Source organism: Zosterops lateralis, assembly GCF_965231275.1.
Source record: "Zosterops lateralis genome assembly, contig: SUPER_6_unloc_1, whole genome shotgun sequence".
Lineage (NCBI taxonomy): Eukaryota > Metazoa > Chordata > Aves > Passeriformes > Zosteropidae > Zosterops > Zosterops lateralis.
This window is the reverse complement of record NW_028154616.1, coordinates 1111086-1134887: the sequence shown is the minus strand read 5'-3', so window position 1 is coordinate 1134887 and position 23802 is coordinate 1111086.

Sequence of the window (23802 nt, the reverse complement as noted above, 5' to 3'; positions counted from 1 at the left end):
AAATGAATATTGTCATTTTATATCATAGTACTTATCTAACTAACGTGAGAAAGGATTAGCTGCTGTAACATCAGATCATATATAAAACTTTGGTTATACAGGACTCTACCACATCATCCTTCAGGGCACAAATAAGAACAGCTGTGTTAGATTCCTGCTCCAAACTGTCCATTGGAAAAGTTGCTCTGTCTCCACTGACTGCTCTGAGAAGTCAGGGAGATTTACCTTATGCTATAATTAGCTGGTGTGTATTCCCACTCAGTACCAATGCAGACATGTCCATCAACATCAGTCAAATTTCTACTCCATATTCAGCTAGTACAGTGCAATTTATGAAAAGATCTCACATTAAGAATTCTGCTATATTGCCTGCTTGGTAGAAGAAAGAGATTCATAGCCTCAATTCATAATCCTCATTTAAATTTTAATTTTTAATATTAAATATGTAAATCTGCTAGCCATAAATAATTCCAAAATGCTAGTAGAATTATTTTGCACGCTGCTCTCATGTACATGGTGGGATTCTTGGAGTAGTCCTGTGCAGGGCCAGAAGCTGGACATCAATGATCCTTAGGGGTCCCTTCCAACTTAGGATGTTCTATACTTCTATGACTTTAATTTAACCTTCAAAGTAAAACAGAGAAATAAAAGGTGTTTATATCTAGTTTTGGAGGGTAAAATCTGTTTGAATGCCTTCAGTAGCCATATATAAAAGTATATCATTACTATTTCAAGCAACCTGGAAAACTACATAATTGCTCACAATATAGTATTGAAACTAAAGGAAAAATATTTAGGTGATGTCCTTGAAACCTAAACACCAAAATAACTTTATTGAGAAACTTAAACAACTTTCTTGTTTAAAACATCTGAAACATTAAAAAAAAAAAAAAAAAAAAAAAAAAAAAAAAAAAAAAAAAAAAAAAAAAAAAAAAAGTTTCATAAGATGCAAAGCAAACAGGTGCAACAATCTAAATCTGAAAAGGAAATCTTAAGATCTCCTGGAAAATCAGGTGAGATGAGAAACCAGTATTGAACACTGACTGTCAAACAAAGAACATAGAGCCTATGTGTAGCAAAAGATCTGAGCTGGATTCCAAGACAAACCTTTTTAATTGGACACATTTTAAGATTTGGGTAGGAGGAAGCAAGTCCATCCTAGCAAAGACAGGTTTGAAATCCTGGTTCCACAGACATTCCTACAAGTTCAGCACCATCTTTTTAAACAGACCCTTTCTCCTCTCCACTTGTTACCCACGACATTACTCTCAAGCTACTGCTTATGAAATCATGCAGACTTCATTAGGAAACTCAATTTGGCCTGAAAATAAGTCTGTGGAAAATAACTCCACAGGACAGGAATTAGCTGTTGACATCATAGCAAAAACAGCCTGACCTGACACTCCTACTGAGAGAAACAGATGTAATAATGTTGTCATAAACGAGCAAATAATTTTTGATTGTGCTTTTCAGATACAAGAGCTCAATTCTAAACAAATGGTTCTTATACAAAGCAAACAAAAAGAGCCATTTTATTTACTTTTCTTGGAAGAGAACTCATTTATTACACTAAAAATACGTGGTGTTTACTTACACCTTGTGTTCTAAGAGGAAATACGGGATTTATGCCAATATTGTATGTTTCCTGCTTTTTTAATGCCAATTTTTGCATTTGACTTTGGCCTTTCAAGCCTGTAATAAGCTGGGTTGGCACAAACCAGGAAGTTGAAATGGATGAATATTTTCTTCTGAGCTAAATCTGAATGCTAATAGAAACAAAACATGTTAATTTTGGTAGGTAAATCCCACACATAATAGCTCTTCAACTCTGGAGGAAAAACAGGGTGAAAATAAAATGTAAATTATTCAACTTTGAAGGCTGTAGAACTCAGACTCTGTAGAAACTTGCCTTTTATCCTACCTTATGGCAATGAATGTCAGAGGAGTAAGTGCAAGTGAAAAAGATCAATAAGCTCTACAGGTTCTGGACAGACACCAGAAAAGTTTGTATTTACCTGCAATAGGTCTGTCATTCATAAAGATGGAGTGTAAAATTTTCTGTCATTGAACCACTCTTCTTCTCTCCCTCAGGTCACTCAAATATTTTGTCTTCACACAGAATGTTTGAGTATGAGGGGAAGGGGGAGAAAAAGAAATGAGGTACATTTTTCTTATATTTCTGTTTTCTTATCCATTTTAAGTACTTTTTTAAACTTATGTTGAAATAATACAAAAGCAGATGATAACAGGAAAAGCCTAAAAGGGAATCCAGATAACTATGCTACAGATATTGTACGGGGAAAAACTGAGGAACTCAGGTAGCAATCCTTACCCATCCCTCAGGACAGTGAGGAATTAAAAATAACATATTAATTCCACTTCCAGTCTATCAAAGATTTTCTTATATACTAAGCTTATCATGTCTTAATTCAAAGAACTATCTAAATTTACCATTATTCAGTACCTTGTAGTACATTGCAGTGATAACTAAAAATCCAATGTTGAAGAGATTTTCTTCTTTCCAACCAACATTCTCTTTTCTCCAAACATGTAAGTACATACTTATTTGAGTTTACAGATTTATTCATTCTAAATTTATGTAAATGTATTTCCATAAAACTAAGCTATCAGCTAAGAAAAAGAATTTTAAAACTGCCTAAGCATTGTATTCAGGCAGAAGAAGAAATAAACAAAAAATATTCAATTAATGGCAGCACTTGAGAACTCAGTCCAAGTCTTAGAAGGCTGGGGATAAGAGTTAAAATCCCATGTCTAAAATTTTTCAGGATTTTGTCATCCTTTATGCAAAGGATAAGACAAACAAGATATGACAACTCTGCTCAAACTTAGCCTGAAGCAATGCTATTGCCAAAGAGGTACTACCCAAAACAGAGGTTTATGCAGCAGGGTTGCATACCAGAGCAGAGAACCAGAACACATTTTATGTCAAGTGCTCTGCAACATCATGCTACATATTTATTTTCCTGGACACACATATTTATAACTAAGCATAGTAGCACACAATGATGGCTGGCTCTCTGTCACACTGCTGTTGTGAAGGCAGAGACCTCTCTCCCAATGAAGAAATTCCCATACCAGACTGACTCTCCAATGTCAAAAGTCAGTTTCATTATCAGCTCATGCAGCTAAACAGAACACCTGAGCATCAGTGAAAGGTAAGAATATATAAAAAGGCCTTAGTTAAACAGGCTGAAATGAACAGCAGCTGTGTATGATGCCCTGTGTCATTGCTAGCATGCATCCTCCCCTCGAGGAAAAGGAAAGGCAGCAGAAAACTAACACCTCAGCAAAAAGTGGGTTGGAGATTCACTGTCCTGTACCAGACTCAGCTCCAAATCTGTCCATTTTCACCATTCTAAAAAGGTAGGACCTGAGCCAAACTGGGACCTTCGAGGTGGTTATTACCATGTTAACTGGGTTGCTAAATGATTAAAGTGAAAATAACAATTATTTGTAATTATCTTGATGTGTGTTAATTATCAAGTAAAAAAAAAATCTCAGAAAACAATCTTTTTCCAAGGAGTTACTGTACAGTGGCTGTGAGTGTGTGAGGAATATAGGTAGCTCTCTGCACGATCATACTCTTTTTAAGTTACACAAATACAAGGAGATGCATGCCAGTAACCACAGAGGAGATACATCTTTGCACTATATTTGGGACAGGACTGAGATTACCAAAGGCAATTGCAACTACAACAATTCATAGGAGGTATCTATAATCTCTCATAAAGCAGGCTGCATCCTGGGCACACAGGATGAAAATCTCACCTACTGGTTCTGGAAAACAGGCTCATTCATCTGCAGGTTCCTCCCTTGCAGCACAGCTATTCCCTTTGTAACACAAGGACAGAAATTCGGCTTCATTTTGCTGGGGTGATGCTTGTGAGTAGCTATTTGTTCTCCCCACGTTTGTGCTTCTGAACTGACCCAATCCTGTCTCCAGCAAACTTTCAGGAGTACGTGTGGATGTTTTACGTATGAGTTTAATAAGCGGATTTCCATGAAATATAAACTACCCAACAGAGAAACAGCTTGTGTAAAGCAATGCACAAATCTGCCGTCATCACAGACCACCCGGGCTTTGCTCTCATGGTTACCATGTTATCATCACAATCCCTCAGAGTGCACACTGCCTTCTGTCTCAACAGAAATGTCAATTATTAATGCCTGCTCATCATAACAGCACATCATCTAGAAATGCATTTTCCTTCTCCCCATGTATCTTAAATTAACAAAACCCTCTCTCATAGTTTCTAACACAAAAGCACATGTAAAAAAAAAAAGTGTTTGCAGATGTCCTAAAGAATTTGCCTCTTCTGGATTAACCGGTGGGTGAATTACCCACAACAAGAGAAGTGGGTATTTATCACTGGAGGAGAGATAAGCAAGGCAGGTGGGAAATGTTTATACAGACCAGATAACTAAATGTTCCTGGTGCCAAAACAAACAGGTGCAGGTTTTATTGACGCAACAAACAAGGAAACAAAACCAAACAAATACAGAGTTGATGGAGAATATTTCTGTTCCACAAAAAGAGTACCTACAAAGTAAAACAAAAGATGTTCTGTCTCCTGATGGCAACACTTTCAAAGCTGGGACTTCTCCTCAGCTTTCTGAATTTCAGCATGAAGGATTACACCTAGGGGATTTCAAGAACATTGTCCCAGAACTATTGTTCCAGCATACCTGAAGGAAACTTGCTGACATGTTCAGATCCTCCTTTTTTTGGTGGTAGCCTGAGATGACTGGCAGCAGAGCCAGTGGAAAAGCTATGTTAGCAGCATCTTCCCACTCATCCAATGGATAGAATATACTGGATCATGGGAGGGTTAGTGGGCATCCCTCTGTCACATTCAGAATCATATATCAAGCTAAAACACTGATGTAGATGCAACCTGGGAGCTTTTATGTGTGAATTGAATAATTTCTAATATGCCCATGTAACCAATGTGATTCACTTAGGAGAGCAACATAAAGGTGTGCAGAGTAGAACTAAACAGAAGATGCACACCAGCTTCTAGTGGTGTTCTGTTTATAAAACCAGCGTAGAGCTCATCTGAAGTGTATTTACCACCTTCAAAAGCATATACCATGAACTCTGGATCATGAACACCTACTGTTTTACTCAAGAAACTAATTTTATAAAGTAATAACTCTTACTAATGCCACTGAGAAACTCTAGCTTCAATTTTTACCATCTATTTTAGGCCAAATTATTTTTTCTCCTTTTCACAGCTTTCAAACAACTAAGACTAACAATTTACCTTCCAGCTAAACTGTTTGTTTTATACATGTAAATCTAAAATATTTGTTTGCTAAGCTTCATTTTTAAGAACAAAATACAGCTAAGAGAAGTGAGATCAATGATGGTTGTATGGTAAAACATGTACACTATCAAAAATGAGATGCAATAAAGTCCACTTTTAAGGCTCTACAAAGACCTGAGCTGCTTTCTAAAAGATGTTCGAGAGGTCTCACCAGAGCAGAAATTGGCTGTGAAGGTGCCTATAAAAATCATTGAGTAACATTCCATGTTCAAGCCTCATGCATGTTTTAAAAAGTCTTGTAAGCTTAAAAGAAGATGTATTTCAGCAGTTCTTCTGGCTGAGGTGGATGGAGATGGACAGCTGTTTCACACTTGAATAATGATGAGATGTGACAGGGTGGTGTCAGTTCTGGGGAGCTGGAGGTTATGGTATTTCTCTGTAAATTACTATCCAGTTGCATTTCCTGCCCAAAGACAGGCCATGAGATTATCCCACATATCCAGCCTCAGAGCTGATGCTCCTCCTGATGAGACCACTAGTAAATAATTAATGCAGACAGCTGAAGTAATATCTTCCCACATACCTATTACCACAATGGTTATTACTCACAGCATATCTACTGGGTACTGCATTTCCCTAGCCTGAGGTATGGAGGTGCCCAGAGTGAGGAAACAGGGGCAGCCTGCTTACACTGCTGTGGAATTTTGGGCATCCATTCAGTAAGGCCCTTTATAGTGCTTGCATATACAGAAAGTTAGGTGAGACAAGCAGCTTCCATTTATGCTAGAGGAGGGACATGCCAATGACCTTTGAGTAGCAGAATCACTTTTGAAAGCAGCCAAAGCTCCCTTATGTATCTCTCTTTCTCAAAACCCCATGGTTTTGGATGAAATGTAGGGAATTCTAGAGAAGGGATGGCAAAAAAGAGAGTAGCATAGAAACTAATGCTTCATTGCTTCCATCAAGGTCAGGTTCTGAAAGGATTTCCTATAGAACTGAATCATCTGGCTGTGAACACCACACTAAAAGGCAGCTGCTGCCCATTTCCAGCTCATCCATGTGATGGGCAGCAGAGGTTATAGGCCCTCAACTCCTCCCCCAGTGCAGCTTATAAAACTTATCTTCTCTTGACAGCACTGTCCATACTGAAGGAGGGGAATGAATTCTACAGAAAAACTAGTATGTTCAATGTAGCAGGTAACCACTACAATATGGCCATCTTTTATTTGAAATATTGAACATTGTATAGGACCATCTATAAACACTTGATGGTCTCAGGTCTCACTCAATGAAAGTTGAGATTTTTATTTCAGATTAGATTTTTGTCTCTGAATGTCTTCATATACTTGTAGTTGTCCTTTTTCATCTTTACTACTTCTTTATTGTTGTCATTTTTGCTAGAAATGCCTGAAAATTTATCAGGAATTATTTGCTATATTTTTTTTAATTTGATAATGTTTTGCTGATTTGAGAAGTAGCAGATCAATTGTTTATCTAGTGATCTTAACGACAACTATTTTTAAGAGCTTTGACAAGCAAAGTTACTAGACTTTTTTTCAAGAAATTCTGCTTAAATCTGAGCCTTGTCACCATACCCTACCATCCTGAACCATTTTCTAATTAATTCAAATAGAATTCTGTAAATTTTTTCTCCCTTTTTTATGTAACTATTGCCTGTAAACAAAATAATTTTCAAAAAATTCCTGGTTCTCTTTCTTCTTACTGTCTCAGCAGTCCATTTTAATGATTAGTACATGACATCCTTTACTGTGCTAGTAATCTATGTGGACTCAGTCTATTCAAATTATTTACTGTAATTGCTCATTTTCTACATTTTGTAGCAACAATCTAAAAACAAAAATGGCAAATCCATATTTCAGAGCATGCTATCAGTATGCACCTCTAGTCTTGCAAGTTACATTCTCCATCACTAAGTAGAACAGGAAATTATTATATTAAAATAAAAATCAGAATATTTATGCACAACATACTTTCTTCATACCAGTTTGCTGCTTTTTTATCAGTAGCGCTTAGAAAGTTATGATACCTTTAATTTCTTTCCACAAAACAGAAAATCTGTATCTCTATGAATATTCCTTCAGATTACTGTCTAATCCTTTAGAAGGGATCCCTTTCTTGTCTTGTGACAACTAGTGACAATAACAGTGGTAATTGTTGAAAGAACAGACAATTAACAAATTGACTAAAGAATTAGTCAACGTATGAGCATGTAGAATAATTTAAAACTGCTTAGGAAATATTTTGCTGAACTTAATCCACAGAAAGCTTGGGCATATCTGAACTACTAGTTAAAACAAAAGTCATCACTCATTTGTTAAACTGTCAGCTAGAATCAGGTTGGTCTTTCTATTGTGAAGTACTCTACCTGCATAATGAATCAAAATTCTTCCCTATACCTCAATTCCCAGCCTGAAAGACCTGTGATATTTACCTCAAGCTCTAGGTGAAGGCACTGTAACTCCTCAAAACTTCTCCTTTGATACTCCTGAAGAGTCTTTTCAACTCAACTATTGTGTCTATACAGCATTACCAGAGTATTTACAATAACAGTCTACAGGCCAAATTCATGGTCTGTGTATGCTGCCTTGCAGCAGAAGCACTCAAGGACATGGTTGAACACCTCAGCAGGAAGACCTGCTTGAAAGTCCTTTTCCATGGCCAAGTATCAGAACACTCTCATGGGAAATGGTACATGAAATGGGAATGACAAGTATTGGAGACTGCTGCAACCTGGATAGAAGCAGATCAGAAAAAGATGTTTTCACCACACCTCATTCTATGGTCTGTACAAAAACACCTTCATGCCACATCCAGATGTCAGCAATATCTACCTCCCTCTAAGTTCTTCAGAATTCTCTGGGCCCTCTCTCCATTACCAGTGTGGCCACTCCACAGAAATGCAAGTTACCAGCAGAGAAACCCATTTTTTCCAAGACATTTATTTAAAACTTCCCTCTGCTTTCCATGAGACTCCCTAGGGTATGCAGTTTCTGGACTAAAAGAGACAAAAAAAAAAAAAAAAAAATCAATTACTCTGTGGGGGAAGACAATACTCTCTGGAGAGGCACTTGCTCCCTCGTTGGGCCATATATGTTCACATAATGAACAGCTCTTCACTGGTGGTAAATGCAGCTGCTGAGACCATGTCCAACATAATTCTTATTACTAATCACGGTGAGGTTGGACACACATACATCTTCATTCATGTAAGCAGATGACCAGAAACTGCCAGTTTGATCTGTGTGGTCCTAAAACATTGTGCAGTAGCTAACCTGATTATCAGGCTGACTGACACTCATGAATCAAAAAGTTGCAGTATCCCCTGAAGCTGTCTGTTGGCAGGCAGGTTGGAAAAAACTAAGATCCCATGGAGACGACTCAGGAATCTAATTATGTGAAGATAGTCCTGGCTGGATTGCCATCAAGAGGACAACCTTTGGGAATGTTGCTAGGGGAAGAAGCAAATCTTTCCTCCTTCTCTATTACAGAAATGAAATGTTGGGTTTATAGTCTAAAGCTTTCAAAACTTGTCTTGTAAGAAGTATTATTGTCTTCAGGGAGATATCTTTTCATGTTATCCCACACATTACTGCTCTTCTTTGTCAGACCAAGAATTCTGTAAGCATTGTCACTAGTGGGTTCAGGCACTTAGAGTTTTATTGGTTTTTTTCATTCTGTACTTTCCAAATCCAATCAGCACTTAAAGTTGTTTAATGGCAGTATCATAGTTTCTTTCTTTCTTTCTTTCTTTCTTTCTTTCTTTCTTTCTTTCTTTCTTTCTTTCTTTCTTTCTTTCTTTCTTTCTTTCTTTCTTTCTTTCTTTCTTTCTTTCTTTCTTTCTTTCTTTCTCTTTTTCTTTTTCCTTCTTTCCTTCTCTTCTCTTCTCTTCTCTTCTCTTCTCTTCTCTTCTCTTCTCTTCTCTTCTCTTCTCTTCTCTTCTCTCTCTAGCTATCTTTCTAGAGAAAAAAAAAAAAAAAAAGAAGCATAGAATCATTAATGTTGGAAAAGACCTCCAAGATCTTCAACTCCCATCTTGGACCAACACTACCATGACAATTGAACCACAGAACTAAGTGCCACATCCAGTCATTTCTTGAATGCTTCCATGGATGGTGACTCCTTCCTGGGCAGCCTACTCCAATGCTTAACCATCTTTTCAGGGAAGAAAATCCTCCTGATATCCAACCTGAACCTTCCCTGACACAGATGAAGGCCATTTTCTCTCATTCTGTTGCTAGTGCCTGGGAGAGAGTGTTAATCCCTGCTTGGCTACAACCTCCTTTCAAGAAGCTGTAGAGTCCCTCCTAAGGTCTCTCCTGAGCCTCACCAGTGCTGAGTACATGGGGAAAATGATTGCCCTGATAACACTGGTTTTTATGCAGGCCAGGATTAAAACAGGTCATTATTAAAACATTTCTCTTCTTTTGGATCACATTGAGGTATCACTGGTTGCAATTGAAGGCTCAGCACTTTAAAATTCAGGTCTCTGAAGATTTACTAGAAGAGCACAGTTTTAGGCAAGTGTTTGGCATGTATTTCCTATTAATGTAGAGTTCAAACATTCAGAATAGGGAGCTTATTTTACATCTTGTATGGAATTAAGCACATTGATAAGCTATAGCTAAAGTGAAAAGTAGCCTACTCTCACATTTTTATAGCTTTTGCTATATGGCCTTATCATAATAATCTGTGGTTTTGCTTATATTCAAGAGAGGAAATATTTAGAATAATTTCAGAATGCTGATCTTGTACTCAGTGATAATTTATTCCTAACCAAAGATCTCAATCAGTACTGTAACTATTCCCAGAATCATAGAATTGTTTGGGTTGGAAGGAACCCTGAGGATCATCTGGTTCCAACACCATCCCATGGGCAACTAGACCAACTTGCTCAAGGCCCTATCCCGCCTTCCCTTGAATGGTTCCAGGTAGGCACATCTTCTCTGGGCAACCTGTGCCAGTGCATCATGTCTCTCACGGTAAAGAATTTCTTCCTAATATCTAACCTAACCCTGCCCTCTTTCAGTTTCACACCACTCCCTCTTGTTCTGTCACTACAAGCCCTTGTAAAAAGTCCATCTCCAGTTGTCCCGTAGCCCCTTTAGGCACTGGAAGGCTGCTGGAAGTTCCCCCAGACCCTTCCCTTCTCCAGGGTGAACAACTCCAGCTCTCTCAGCCTTCACAGGGGAGGTGCTCCAGCCCTTCAATCACCTTCACATCTTCCTCTGAACTCACTCCAAGAGGTCCTTGTCCTTCTTATGTTGGGGGCCCCAGAGCAGGACATAGTGCTCCAGATGAAGTCGCACAAGAGCAGCTCACAAGATGATGGGGAAATCACCTCCCTTGATCTGCTTGTCATACCCCAGGGTTGTCTTTCTGGGCTGCAAGCACATGCTGCCAGCTCAACCAACACCTACCCATCCTTCTCCTCAGCATTGCTCCCAACCCTTTCTCCACCTAACATGTATCTGTGTTTGGGATTGCCCCAACCCAGCTGCAGGACCTTGTTCTCGACCTTGTTGAAGTTCATGAGGTTTGCATTAGGTCACTTCTCAAGTCTTTCAAAGTCCCTCTGGATGTCACTGCTTCCCTGCAGAGTGTTGTCTGCATGACACAGCCTGATGTCATTGGTAAAACTGGTGGGGGTATATTCTGTCCCATTGTCCAGGCTGCCACTGGAGATGTTAAATAGTGCTGATCCCAATTCTGACCCCTGAGCAATGCCACTTGTCTCCACTTGGTCATCAAGCTATAACCACAGCTCTGTGATTGTGGCCATCCAGACAGTTCCTTATCCACCTCGTGATCCATCCATCAAATCCTTGCCTCTCCAATGTAGAGACAAGAAAGTCATGCAGTGCCAAATATTTTGCGCAAGTCAGTTGCTCTTCCCTCATCCACCAATGTGGTAACCCCAGTGTAGAAGGGTACCAAATTTTTCATGCACAATTTAACCTTAAGTAAAATGATGTTAGCTGTCACAAATCACCTTCTTATTTTTTCATTTTCTATAGCATGGTTTCCAGAAGGACCCACTCCATGATCCTGCCAGGCACACAGGTGAGATTATGGACAAGACTAGTGCCCCAGGTCTTCCTTTTTTTCCTTTCTAAAAACAGGGATTAGGTTTCTACTTTTCCAGTAACTGGGAGCGTCATTGAACCTCCACGACTTCCCAAATGAAAGAAGCTACCGTACAATTCTTGAAGACATTCAATTGCTACAGATAATAGGCTTTCACAGGAATCTCTTACTATTTAAAAGCCACAGAAAGCTGAAAATGGATCTTGCAGCCTGTAATTTCAAAAATACAGCAGATGTAATGTTCCCTCTCCTGAAGTCTCTGCTGTCCAGTAGAGATCTTCATGGAGTGTAAGAATTCACCCTAGATGCACAAACACACAATAATACACATGTCCACTTCAACAAGTAATACAGATGTCACCATCAGAGATTCTTAATACATCACCATTACCTGATTAAAAAGCATTATGACATTTTCACTTATGGTCAATCAGACAGACACACACAATATGCACACAAAACATCATCTAACTTAGTCTGACAAAATATAGAGAACTGATAGGTAGTTCCACCCATTAATCAACTTTATAAATAAAACCTTTTGATTTTTTTTTTTTTAATTTCTCTTACTTTCTTTACTGGATTCCATAGTGTTTTTCTCTACCTCGTGTTCTATGATCCTACCAAGTTTAATGCCATTACTTAAAATGAAGCACAAATTGAGCTGTAACTTAGAAGTTAACATTTCAACAAGTTTTCAACTCATTAGTTAGCTCCTAGCAATAGATGCATGCCTAAAATAATTTTACTTTCAACTGGTATAAATACTAACATGTAAATATCAAGTTTTATATGCTCTTTCTGTTACTGTTTCTTGAAGACTAAAATGGTTGTCAAACTAAAAGTGTAAGACTATATTTATGCTGTGTTTTCCACAGAATAGAGCTTGCTACTGCTGTGTCTACTGCAACTTTGAAAGCATATTGCAGCACAACAGAACTTCAGTATTTTTGTGTGTAAGGATGAACTGGCATACTTAGCATACACACATTTATTTGTTGTCACACAGGGTAACAGGAGATAGCAATTCTTTTTAAAAATTAGCATTTAAAGCTTTGCCATTTAACATTTTGGCTGTATACCAGAGAGTATTATGGTATGACTGGTACTTTGAAACCATAACCAACATACTTAAAATTTTACAAATGATTGTTATTAATTTCAAATTAAGAAAAAATAAACAAAAAACTTCAACAAAACTTCAATTTATGTAACCAAATTGGATTCTTGATCACTATTTCAGATTTATATAGAAGCAAAAATAGCAAATCACAATAGTGCACATGGAGGCTTTTTGTTAGTAGGAGCAGTGACTTTCATGAAAAATATTTACAAACTGGACATAGCTATGAAATCTCCTACTATCATTGAGCTTTCCTAACAGTGGGACAAACTTGCATGGATAAAATTTGTGGGCATATATTTCTAAAGAAGATTGTGCTGGCCTCCCTGTATTCCTGAAAAAAGTTCAGGGTTTGGCAGCAATGAATACTTCAGGGAAATATAATTGAAATCATCAAATAGAAATCAAATAATCTAGTGATCATGCTCAGACCATAACAGATATTGTGGTTTTTGTTAACACTATGAGTATTTTTACTTCTCTACCTCATGGAAACTGAAATATTTTTCTACCTCTGTTTCTTAATTAAAGAAAGGATGACTTTTAAATATGAATCAACATAAAAGTATCAACTTTTTAACATTCCCATTTTTAAGATACATTGTTAATTTCTTCTACAGTCAACACTTTGTCAAAGAATATTCCCAGCAGCAAACATTATCTGATGTCAAATAAAACCACTTTAAAAACTGATTTATTTTGTGTCTTTGTGTCGTAAGTTTTCCAGCAGCTCTGTATTTATCTTTTGAAGAGTTGAAATGGAAGAAAATATTTGGGCTTTTATTTTCTTCAATAATATGTACACACTGAATTTTTAACCACTACCTACAGCAGGAACATTTCAGTTGCTAGGAAAAGTCATGCCCATGTATTGTATCACAAGAATTGTGGACATTTTTGTTACCAAGGCCTTTCCTAGAAAAATTAACTGACATTTATAAAATACAATACATTTAATAAGGTCTTCACTCTATTTACATTTTTTTCCATGGATTTGCCTTGTTTTCCATTTTTTCAACCATTGTCATACTGGTTTAGAGAAAGATTCAAGATGCAATTTCATATCACTTCTGCTTCAGTTTTAGGTTCATGTGGCCAACTTAATTGGAGATACAGAAACTGATATAGATATATATAGTATATAGAAAATACGTATATATATATATATATATAAAATATATAAAGTACATGGGTTTATTTCCTAAATTTCTAGGTGTCCCCAAGTATATTTCACTAGGATTACATTTTGCATAGACAGAACCAAGAATACTAGTTCTGTCTGCTTTCTGTAATGCTCTTCACACTGTAGCCTGCTTTCACTAAAAGACAAAGTACCCCATGCATGTACCTTGGGGGTAACACTACTCCTAACACCTCTAATGCTTACTACTGCAGTAAAGTGAGGCTGGCCATACTTTCTGCATCAGGCTCTGCATTTCTCTCTAGTCACACAATCTCTGCAATCTCAAGCCTGGATGCATTGTTTCATTCAATAAGAAGATGACATTTCCCCTGATTAGTGTCAGTCTCTAGCACTGACTTTTTTTGTAGTGCTTTAATTATTGTGTGCATTGCAAACTCTGATCCCATAAAATATTGGCAGAGGCACATGAAATAGCAGTGTTTAACAGACATCCCTGACTGCCACTCTCATTTTCTGCAAAGGTGTAGGGGAAAGTACCTCTCATAACAGAAAGCACAGGTGAATAATTAAATGTTGGTAAACTTAAGGTTTGCACCTAAAAGTAAACACAGTTGGCTGAGCTACAAACACAAAGAGTCAAATCAGACTTACCATGAAAGTTAACCAGTCTTACACATAAATTCAGTCTTAAATTTGGAGAGGTGAGTGAAACTAAATCCAATCTAAGTTTAGGATAGCAACTTCCACAACTTTAGGATAACTAACATCTTATCTGAGTTCTGTTCTCAGAGTCTTGAAGAGCAGCCAGAAGAACACACAGTTTAATAATAAAGCCAAAAGAGCACATAATTTCCCCCAGAATCTTTCCCTGCAAAATATCTGCCAGTCAGATTCACTGATGTGAGAGTAGAACGAAGAAACTTGTGGGTGAAAAAATTACTTTTCTGGGGAGTTGATGACTTCAAAAGAGAGTCAAACCTATACATTTTACAGTGTTCCCTAGACACTTAGGGAACAAACTTTCCACGTAAAGATCAAATGTGTTCCAGAGGATTCCTCTTACCAACTGTGTAACAGTAAGTAAGATTGTGAACATGACCTTAGAGGCTGATGAGTAGGATGTTTCAGAAAAAAATGTAATCTGCTTTGCAACCAATATCCCCCAATATACATATGAGGAGACGTGAGATTGTTTGCTAGCTCACAGTGCAAGGCCATCTATTTTCTCCATCCTTTGGCACAAAGTTGCTGAGAGATAAGGAGGCAATTACTGTGGGAATAAAGTAATCTGGAAGAGAAGGCTATAGAGAACTTGGTGTAACTCTGCATGTTTGTGGAGGGCTCCTGAAGGCTTCACACTGAGACAGCTCAGCTTCACAACAACAAAACAGATATGTCTTATAGTTAAACATAATGAGAGAAAAGTTTGATTTTCTTTAGAAATTCTCTCAGTTGTCTGCACTCCCCCAGTCCATGCAGATAAGAGGAGTTGTGGGGGCAGAAGAGTACCCACTTGCTGGAAGCTGCATAGAGTGAGAGCAAAAGCAAAAAATGCCAATTACAATGCCATTACTCCTCAGGCATGACTGTACTGCTACCCACTCACCAAATGCCCATGTCTGTGGGTTGTCTCTAGTTTACTTTTACTATAGTTAAGGAAACATTGTATCTCTTGTCGTTGGCATGATGGTATGAATTTAACTACTGTACTGTTTTCTCCGTGTTATTTTAAAAGATGTGTTTCTTTTCAAGGTTTTTTTTTTTTCTTGGAAGACAGACAAGTACAGATACTTTGACAGCACAAGACAGATTTACCACCATAGACCCATTTGTTTTATTATTTTTATACCTAAACAGTGGTACAGATAATTCCAATATGGATAACGTGCTATTTACAAAGCATGTTATAGTAGGCCAAAATTAATCCAGAACTTCCTCCCACCTCCAATTTTACTTATTAGGACTTATTTTAATTGGAATAAGTTCAGCCTGTATGAAAGAGCTTTGCAAATAAGATTTACATTTGTTAGAGAGTACAGTAAAAGCCAAAGGGTCATTCTTAGGCACTGAGCTAGATTTTGAGCTAAGAAACACAGGAGTTTCTCTGATACTGTGGAGCATTGGACCACAAGAATAGGAGAGAGAATTAAAAATCATTAACTTTTTCAACCACAGAGGAAAAAAAGAGACTCTGTTAAAAATAAGCAAACAAACAAACAAAAACAAGGGCCTAGTAAAAAAAAGGCAGTGACAGGTCACTTTCATCCAGGAGCAGAGAAGGGCAGGAAAATACAACTCTTCATTGGTGATCATTGTCACAGTTTAACTCCAGGTGACAACTGACTATCATGCAGCTTCTTGATCACCACACCCGCCTCTGGCCCCACTGCCCAGTCCCATGGTGGGATGGAGTAAAATTAGGAAAAGAAACTAAAACCTGGGGGCTAAGGACAGTTCAGTGACTGAAACAAAATAAAATCTAATAATAACAACAATTGTAATGGAAAAGGAAACAACAAGCTGAGAGAGAGAGAATAAAACACAAGAGAAACAAACCATGCACAGTAATACCATTGCTCACCAGCCAGGCCAGCCCATTCCTAGGCAGTCACCTGTGACTCTTGGCCAACGCCCCCCTAGTTTATGTGGGGGGATGATCTTTTATGGATGGAACCTGTATTTGGGTCACCTGTCCCAGCCCTGCTCCCTCCCAGCCTCCTGTGAACCTGCCCACTGGCAGCGCATGGGACACTGAAAAGTCCTGGATTTAGGGTAAGCCCCACTTAGCAACAACCAAAACATCAGTGTGGTATCAACGTGCTATCAGTTATTCTCATACTAAATTCAAAACACAGCACTGTACCAGCTACTGGGAAGAAAAATAACTATTCTAGCTGGAACGAGGGCAGTAATTCATGCGTGACTATAGTTTTGTGGCAAGAACAGCACCCCTTCCTTCCTCTATACTTTTTACTCCAGAAATCCTGTGAAATTTTTCTTTTTTGATATCCTATATTAATTATAAGAAGTCATACTAGGCTTCCAGAAAACCTGTAAAAGATGTTTCTACCCTAATAACACTCAGTGTTTTACAAGGTGCTTATAAAAATGAAAGGACAGTATATACTAGACAGCAATGTAATCTGCTTAGGTGTGAGGATTAAAAAAAAAATCAGTGTGCTACAAACATAATGAGCAGGCAGTCATTTCAGTAGAACTCAGTGATACTAGATATGGTCTTTTGAAGGTCAGCAGTTGAGATGATCTACATTATTACAGGTTTAGAAAAGAATCAAAAATTCTTCAATCTGCATAAAATGTCCCATAAATTATTTTGTTTGCTTTTGCAAATAATTAATTTTAAAATAGAATGTGTTTTGGTGACCTACTGCAAGGAAACGGAGGTCCATGGTTCAGCAGAAGGATGCAGCCATTATTCCCTGTGTTCTAACTATTTATAATTCTAGATCTACAGTGAAATCTCTTTTGTTTTCACATAGGTTGTTCAAACAGATATTTAATCATTTTCTTAAAAGATAATTTTCTAATATAGATATGTAAAATTATAGATTCATATATTAGTTTGAGTTGAAAAAGACCTTAAAAACCATCTACTTCCAACCCCTCTGCCATAGGCAGCAATGCCTTTCACTGGATCAGGTTGCTCAGAACTCCATCCATCCTGGTCTTGAGCACTTCCAAGGATGGGGCATCCACAGCTCCTCTGGGCAGCCAGTTCCAGTCCCTCACCACTCTTACAGTACAGAATTTCTTCCTAATGCCTAATCTCATTTTTTTCAGTTTGAGGCCATTCCCCTGTGTCCAGTCTCTCCTTGCCCATAAAAGAAGTCTCTCTCCACCTTTCCTGTAGGAAAGGTATTGCAAGGCCACAGTTAGGCGACCCCAAAGCCTTCTCTTCTCCTGGCTTAACAATCCCAGTTCTCCCGGCCTTTCCTCATAGGAGAGGTGTTCCCATCTGTGCAACCATCTTGGTGGATTCCTCTGGACTCACTCCGATAGGTCTCAGTCCTTCCTGCGCTGGGAGCCCAGAGCCGGATGCAGAGCTCCGGGTGGGATCTCCCCAGAGCAGAGCAGAGCAGAGCAGAGCAGAGCAGAGCAGAGCAGAGCAGAGCAGAGGGGCAGGATCCCCTCCCTTGCCCTGCTGCCCACAGTGCTCTGGATGCAGCCCAGGGCATATTTGACTCTCTGGGCTGTGAGTGCCCATGACCAGGTTAGGTCCAGCCTCTCATCTACCAGCAATCTATGTCTTCTTTTTTGTGGAAATGTCTGCAGCTTTAAAGATCAGGCAATTCTATGATTTTTTTTTTTTTTTTTTTTTTTTTTAATCAAGCTTTTTCAAACCAGATAGTTCTAATGTTACGATGATAGACACATTTTGAGATTTTTAGCTCTTAGCATAACAGTCAGACATGATGCAAAATAGGTTTGGAGCAGAAACTCAGAAATTAGCATGAAATCTTTGAGGATTTCTAGATATGGAGGAGATATGTTTTAACTTCTCCAAAAAGCAGTGAGAAGATCAGTCAAATGGGGAGGAAAAAGAGAGAAATTTCAAAACATCATTACATATTAATAGGAAATAAAACCAGGATAAAGTATAAATGGAAGCTATAACAAAAAGAACTAAGAAATAAGGAGGAAGTACACAATTATGTGAAGAGAGGAAAATATGTTGGAAAAGAAGAACAAAAGTGAAAAAATGTCACAGTGGGTGGTTGTGATTCCCTCTTAATGAACATACTGAAATCAGCCTTACAGCTGACCAGAGGGGAGATTTGTCATAAGTAAACTTATCTTAAAGGCAAAACTGAATAACTTTTTTCCCACCTAATTATGTGTATATATATATATCAAAAGAAAGAAAGAAAGAAAAAAGATAAAAGTTAAATTTAAAAGTGCATACCATGACATAATCCAGAATAAGCAAGAGGAAGAAGTTATACCACTATATCAGTGTTTCCAGTGCAGTGAAATGTTATATTTTGGTGTTGACATGGATTTCTCAATGGCTCTTTCCATCATATGAGTCATATTTAAATGATCCTCTTACTTATTGATGAATTAATACTCACATGCTTAAATGCAACTTAAAGAATGTGTAATAATTTCTGAAAGTTTAGTCATATGCTTGAACTTAAACATGTGCTTCCCCATAGAGAAGCCTAAACCCCCAGGTATTTCTCATCCTCACCTCACTCTATTTGTGCACAGTGCAAATCATCAGCCACTTTGCTACTGATATTTTGAATATTTGATGTAACCTATCAGGTCCTTTGTTGGCCATGTTCCTTTGTCCTGTGAATTTAGGGAATTAGTTTTGATTTGTACTTATACTAGCCCATACTCTAGGGGAAGGCAGCAAAGGAGGGCTGGCCAGAAACCCTGACTGAATAGTACTCTGGAGGCAAAATAAATAACATCTGAAATGACAAATGAGGAAGCATCAAAGTCATCCATTTAAAAATCCTGTTTTGAAGAGTACATGAGAAAAGTGCATGTGAAGAGGATGTGGACTTACCTCTCAGCTGAGTTGTAACTAACAGTGATTCCTTCCTACTGCAGAATCTAGATCTGCAAACCCTCTCCTGAAGGCAGGAACTCCCAGGGACTGCTCTGCAGGGCACCCAGCAGGAACCAAGCAGCACTACAATGCATCCCAGTTTTTGGATAGTATAGTGGTTAGGAACCACATTGACTATTCAATACCCTCAGCTCCAGCTGCCTTCCTGAGCAGTTGCATCAAGTCAACAAGAGACTTTAAGTTTCAATGACTTTGCAATTATTCACAGAGATGTTTTCCGTGTCTTGATGAGACAAACAGCAGGTAGTTACTTGTGTATATAATTGTTGGGAAGCATCTGGGCAATGACTACAGCCAAGCTCTTGTTAACAGAGAAAAACAGTGATGAAACACTACCTTTACTCTTATTCATTGTTATAGAATTAAAAAAAATTAAATCAATAGCCCTTTTGGGTTGTACTAACCAGCATAAAATAAAAGAATTCTATTTCCTGATGAATGTGGTTTGCTGCCCAGAGGCTGATATCCTGAGTAAATCTCAAAGTCCTCTAGTTATTTTCTGGAAGGGTTGATTTACAAGCAGTGAATTGTAATGAGCTAGAATATCATCAGTTTTCATAATTTACTGTATTAATGAGCTTTAAAACTATACAATTATGCATATTGTAGTAGTTAGTGCATACATATATACATATAGATGCATAAATAGAAAATGAGATTTCTGTTATCTACAGATAATCTTATAATTCAAAAGTATAAAAGATGATGTCGGTTTTTTTCTTATCACACGGGGCTTTAAGGTTTAAAATAATTTAATAAAGGTTTCTGATGAAGCTGGAATAGTTGGTGACTCATAGGTCATCAGTGGGTGGCAGGTGAGAGAAGGGAAAACCTAAAGCAGTTAAGGTTTTAATGAGACTCAGAGCTAGTTTCCAATTCAGAACATTCTTATTTATTATTTTTCCTGTTATTTTAACCACTACAAGATGTTAAATGTATTCTCTTTTCTCAACTTTTGTTTTGTCTAATTTGTTCTTTCTCTTTCCTCCAGTTTCTAAAAAGCAAAAAGATTCTATCAGAGTTTAAAAAAATTGAAGGATTAGTAAATGCAATTATATTTTAGCCATAATGTCATTCAGTTATGAGTTTTGTTTCTTAAGACTTCATAAGTTTTGACTAGAGAAACTACTATTAAAATATCATAACTTTAGTGCTGCATCTTAACTTATTCAGCATGTATTTATTTAGAATGTAACTTGTGAAGAAAAGCCAGAATTTGACAAGCTTCTACAATTTCCCAAGTAAATTCAACTGAATATGTTAACTATTTCATATGTCAGGAAAGCTGTCGGCACCAATTTAGCTGAGATTTCACTACAGGATCAAGAACCAAACTTTTGGATGTTATGCTTTAACATATGAGACTCTTCTACTCAAATTACCCCAAGTGCATCCCCAGCTGAATTGCTGAAGCTGATCTTTTTATTGTCATTTGGTTTCAGCCCTAATCTTATGATGGGGAATCTCTCCCCTCAACACATGAATTGGAGGCAGCCATGTCCACAGCAACCATTCCTTTAGAGAGGCTAAATTGTTGAGTCAGTTGGACTGACCGAAACCACAAGAGAGTGAAAACAAATGCAGAATTGTTCCCAGTGGCAAATAGAAGCCAAAGATAAAATTTATAGGTATTTTGACTACATGAACTTCTTTGAATGGCTTCTGGTCTTCACTTTTCATAGGCTTATATTCTTCCATGGGGAAGAAAAGCCTGGTTTCTTGTATTTTTTTCCCCCTAGAAACATTTATCATCACTGCACACTGGCAGATTCATTTGCTTCTCATTGAAAACCAGAAATAATACAGTTCTGGTAAGCTCCATTCCTTTTCCACTCTTTTTAGCTTCTCCAGTCTATTCTGTTGTTCTTCACCAAAGACTTCAAGGAGCAAACATGACCTCTCCTCTCCACATTCAGGAGCAACAAAATCTCTTGTGCTAAGCAGAACACGAGAACAAAAAATTTATATGGTTCACGGCCTACCAAAATCAAAACAACTTCACAGAGCTTTTCATTATCACATACATAAACTAAGTGACAAGGCAAAAGGAAGTCTGAAGATCTGTCCTCACACACCTCTGCAACCTTTCTAGTTTGACCAAATGAAGCAGGTGCTGAGATCAAAATCTCTTTGGGTCAGCTCTCTGCCTGACTGTCTGGAAAGACAGGCTTCTCTCCCTCTCCAGATGTATGGACTGTGATCTGCCTGAAATGTTCAGCATCTATCCACATCTAGAAGACATATGATTTCTTATATATATATGCTCTAAAAGAATAAATAGTGTTTCTTACTATGATGGAAGAAATAAACCAATGAATGGCCAGCCCAATAGCAGCACAGAACCATGCTCTCCTCCCCAAAGAATTTTGAGCAGGACTGACAGCATAATATCCACAAATTTCTTACTGTGTTCCAAACAATTCAAAATGGAACATCCTGATCCTGCAGCAAAATTATTTTTTGATGCTGAATTCTCCTGCAACTTCAACTTATCTTAAAGAACCTCCACAACATAATGAGTATCAACCACAAACTGGATAGAGGCAGACAATTATTACAACTCACAAGACTAATCTGATGACTACATCTAAATCAGATGTTTAAAAAATCCCTAGATTTTAAAATTATTGTACCATAATTCTTATTCTAAGACTAACAGTCACATGTGGATTCTCCTCCAGTCGCCACACTATGACTGCATGTTGTCATATTGGTGCATTGAAAGAAAAAAAACCATTAGATTGTAACCAAAGAGAAAAAATACTCATCCTCCCTGAGCTTCCACATTAGCATCCATGGTGTCTGAAGGAAGCATTAATGTACTTCATGTTTTAAAACCTCTAACATCAAAGTTGTCCTTGGTCAATTAGAATGACCCCAAGGCTCTACCTGCTGTTCATATCAGTTTAATAATCTCTGTGCACAATATTTTTGAAGACCTTAGCAGCAGTAATAGTGATTTTTTGTTTCTTGATTTTATTTTCTCCTTCTGCAGAGCTCACGTTCAGTCATTTTAAAGAATATGTTTTCCATACAGCTGCTTCTATGCACGTTCAAGTGTCTTATGATGAAAAAAAAAAAAAAAAAAAAAAAAAAAAAAAAAAAAAAGCTGTTCTTTAACACAATAAAGTAGGACTAGGGATTGCTTTGGCCTGGATTTAATTAACCAAACCTACAAAGAATTCAATGACTAATAGTATGGATTTTTTTAAATCCTATTAACCAATTATTTCCTATTCTTCCTGTCATTGTACTAGGCCAGAAAAGGAAGATAACATTTTGCTAGATATTGCACACAGCAAGGAACAGAGTTTCTTCTGTTTTTAAAAAAAAATATTTGAAATTTTGAAAACAAAATGAGGGAATTAAACATAAGAAAATCTGGGGGCAAGAGTGAAACAAAGCTATTCAACATGACAGGTGGCTATCTGGGTACTCCATGGACTTTCTTTTTCTATGCATGACAGTGGAGAAGCTCATTGCATTGAATCACAAATGACCATGATTCCACGTGAGATTAGAGTGAGGCCCTTCAAAAATATACATGCTATTCAATTTCTAGGAGAGAGTGACACTGAGGTAGCTTTGTATGCAAAGACAATCAGTTGGTAGTCCAGCTAAGATCAAAATGGAAACCTACTGAGGAAAAGCAAAACAGCCAAGTATAATCTAGATTGTGGTTTTGGACAAAATACATATAGTTTTCTCCCTAAGATTACAGTGATAAAATTAAAATCAGTCAGAAAATGTTGTTATGAAATTATCAGTTGCAGCAAATTTAGAATTAATTTGTAATAAAAACCAACATTGTTTTAACTCTTAACACCTTTAGCAAGCAAACGCAAAATTTCCAGAGAACCTTTTACTGTGAAAGTTGATATAATACTTCCATGGTCTTGTATGTAATGATGTCCAAATATCAAAAGAAATATTAGTAATACTATATTACTAATGTAATAGACAAACTGTGAAGGTAATTTTAAAATATCAATTAACTATATGCCCTCTAGCACTGAATTTTGTAAATTTAACTATCTAGAATCTATGCACATAATTTTCTCATTATGTTGCCACTGCACTTTTAATCCAACATTATTTTTTCTTTTAGTAGAAAACACAACTTTTTGTCTCTCTTCTTCCCCTTTACTCTGTGGTGGCAAACCTCCCCATTTCCAGGACTCTTGAATTATTCTAACATGCTTTTGCTGGCTACGGATTCTGATCAGGGCAATCACAGATTGCTTTGCTTACCTACACCACTCTGTTTTCCTTCAGGTACAAGCTGAACACCAGGGAAATGTTAAGAAGTCTCCCTGAGTCATGGCAGAGAGGTCTCAGCAAAGGTCCCTCTCAGCCCTTCTGTCACCACACAATCCTTCTGTCACCTTTGGCTGGGCTGTGTAGCACAGTTCACAACAGAGACACTAACACTGTGGAACCATACTGCAGAAAAATGAAAAGGGTTGCTTGGTCTCCAACTTTAAGTTTTCTTCTAATTATGTTCATCTTTGTCCCGTAACTCTCATACTGAGTTCAGCAA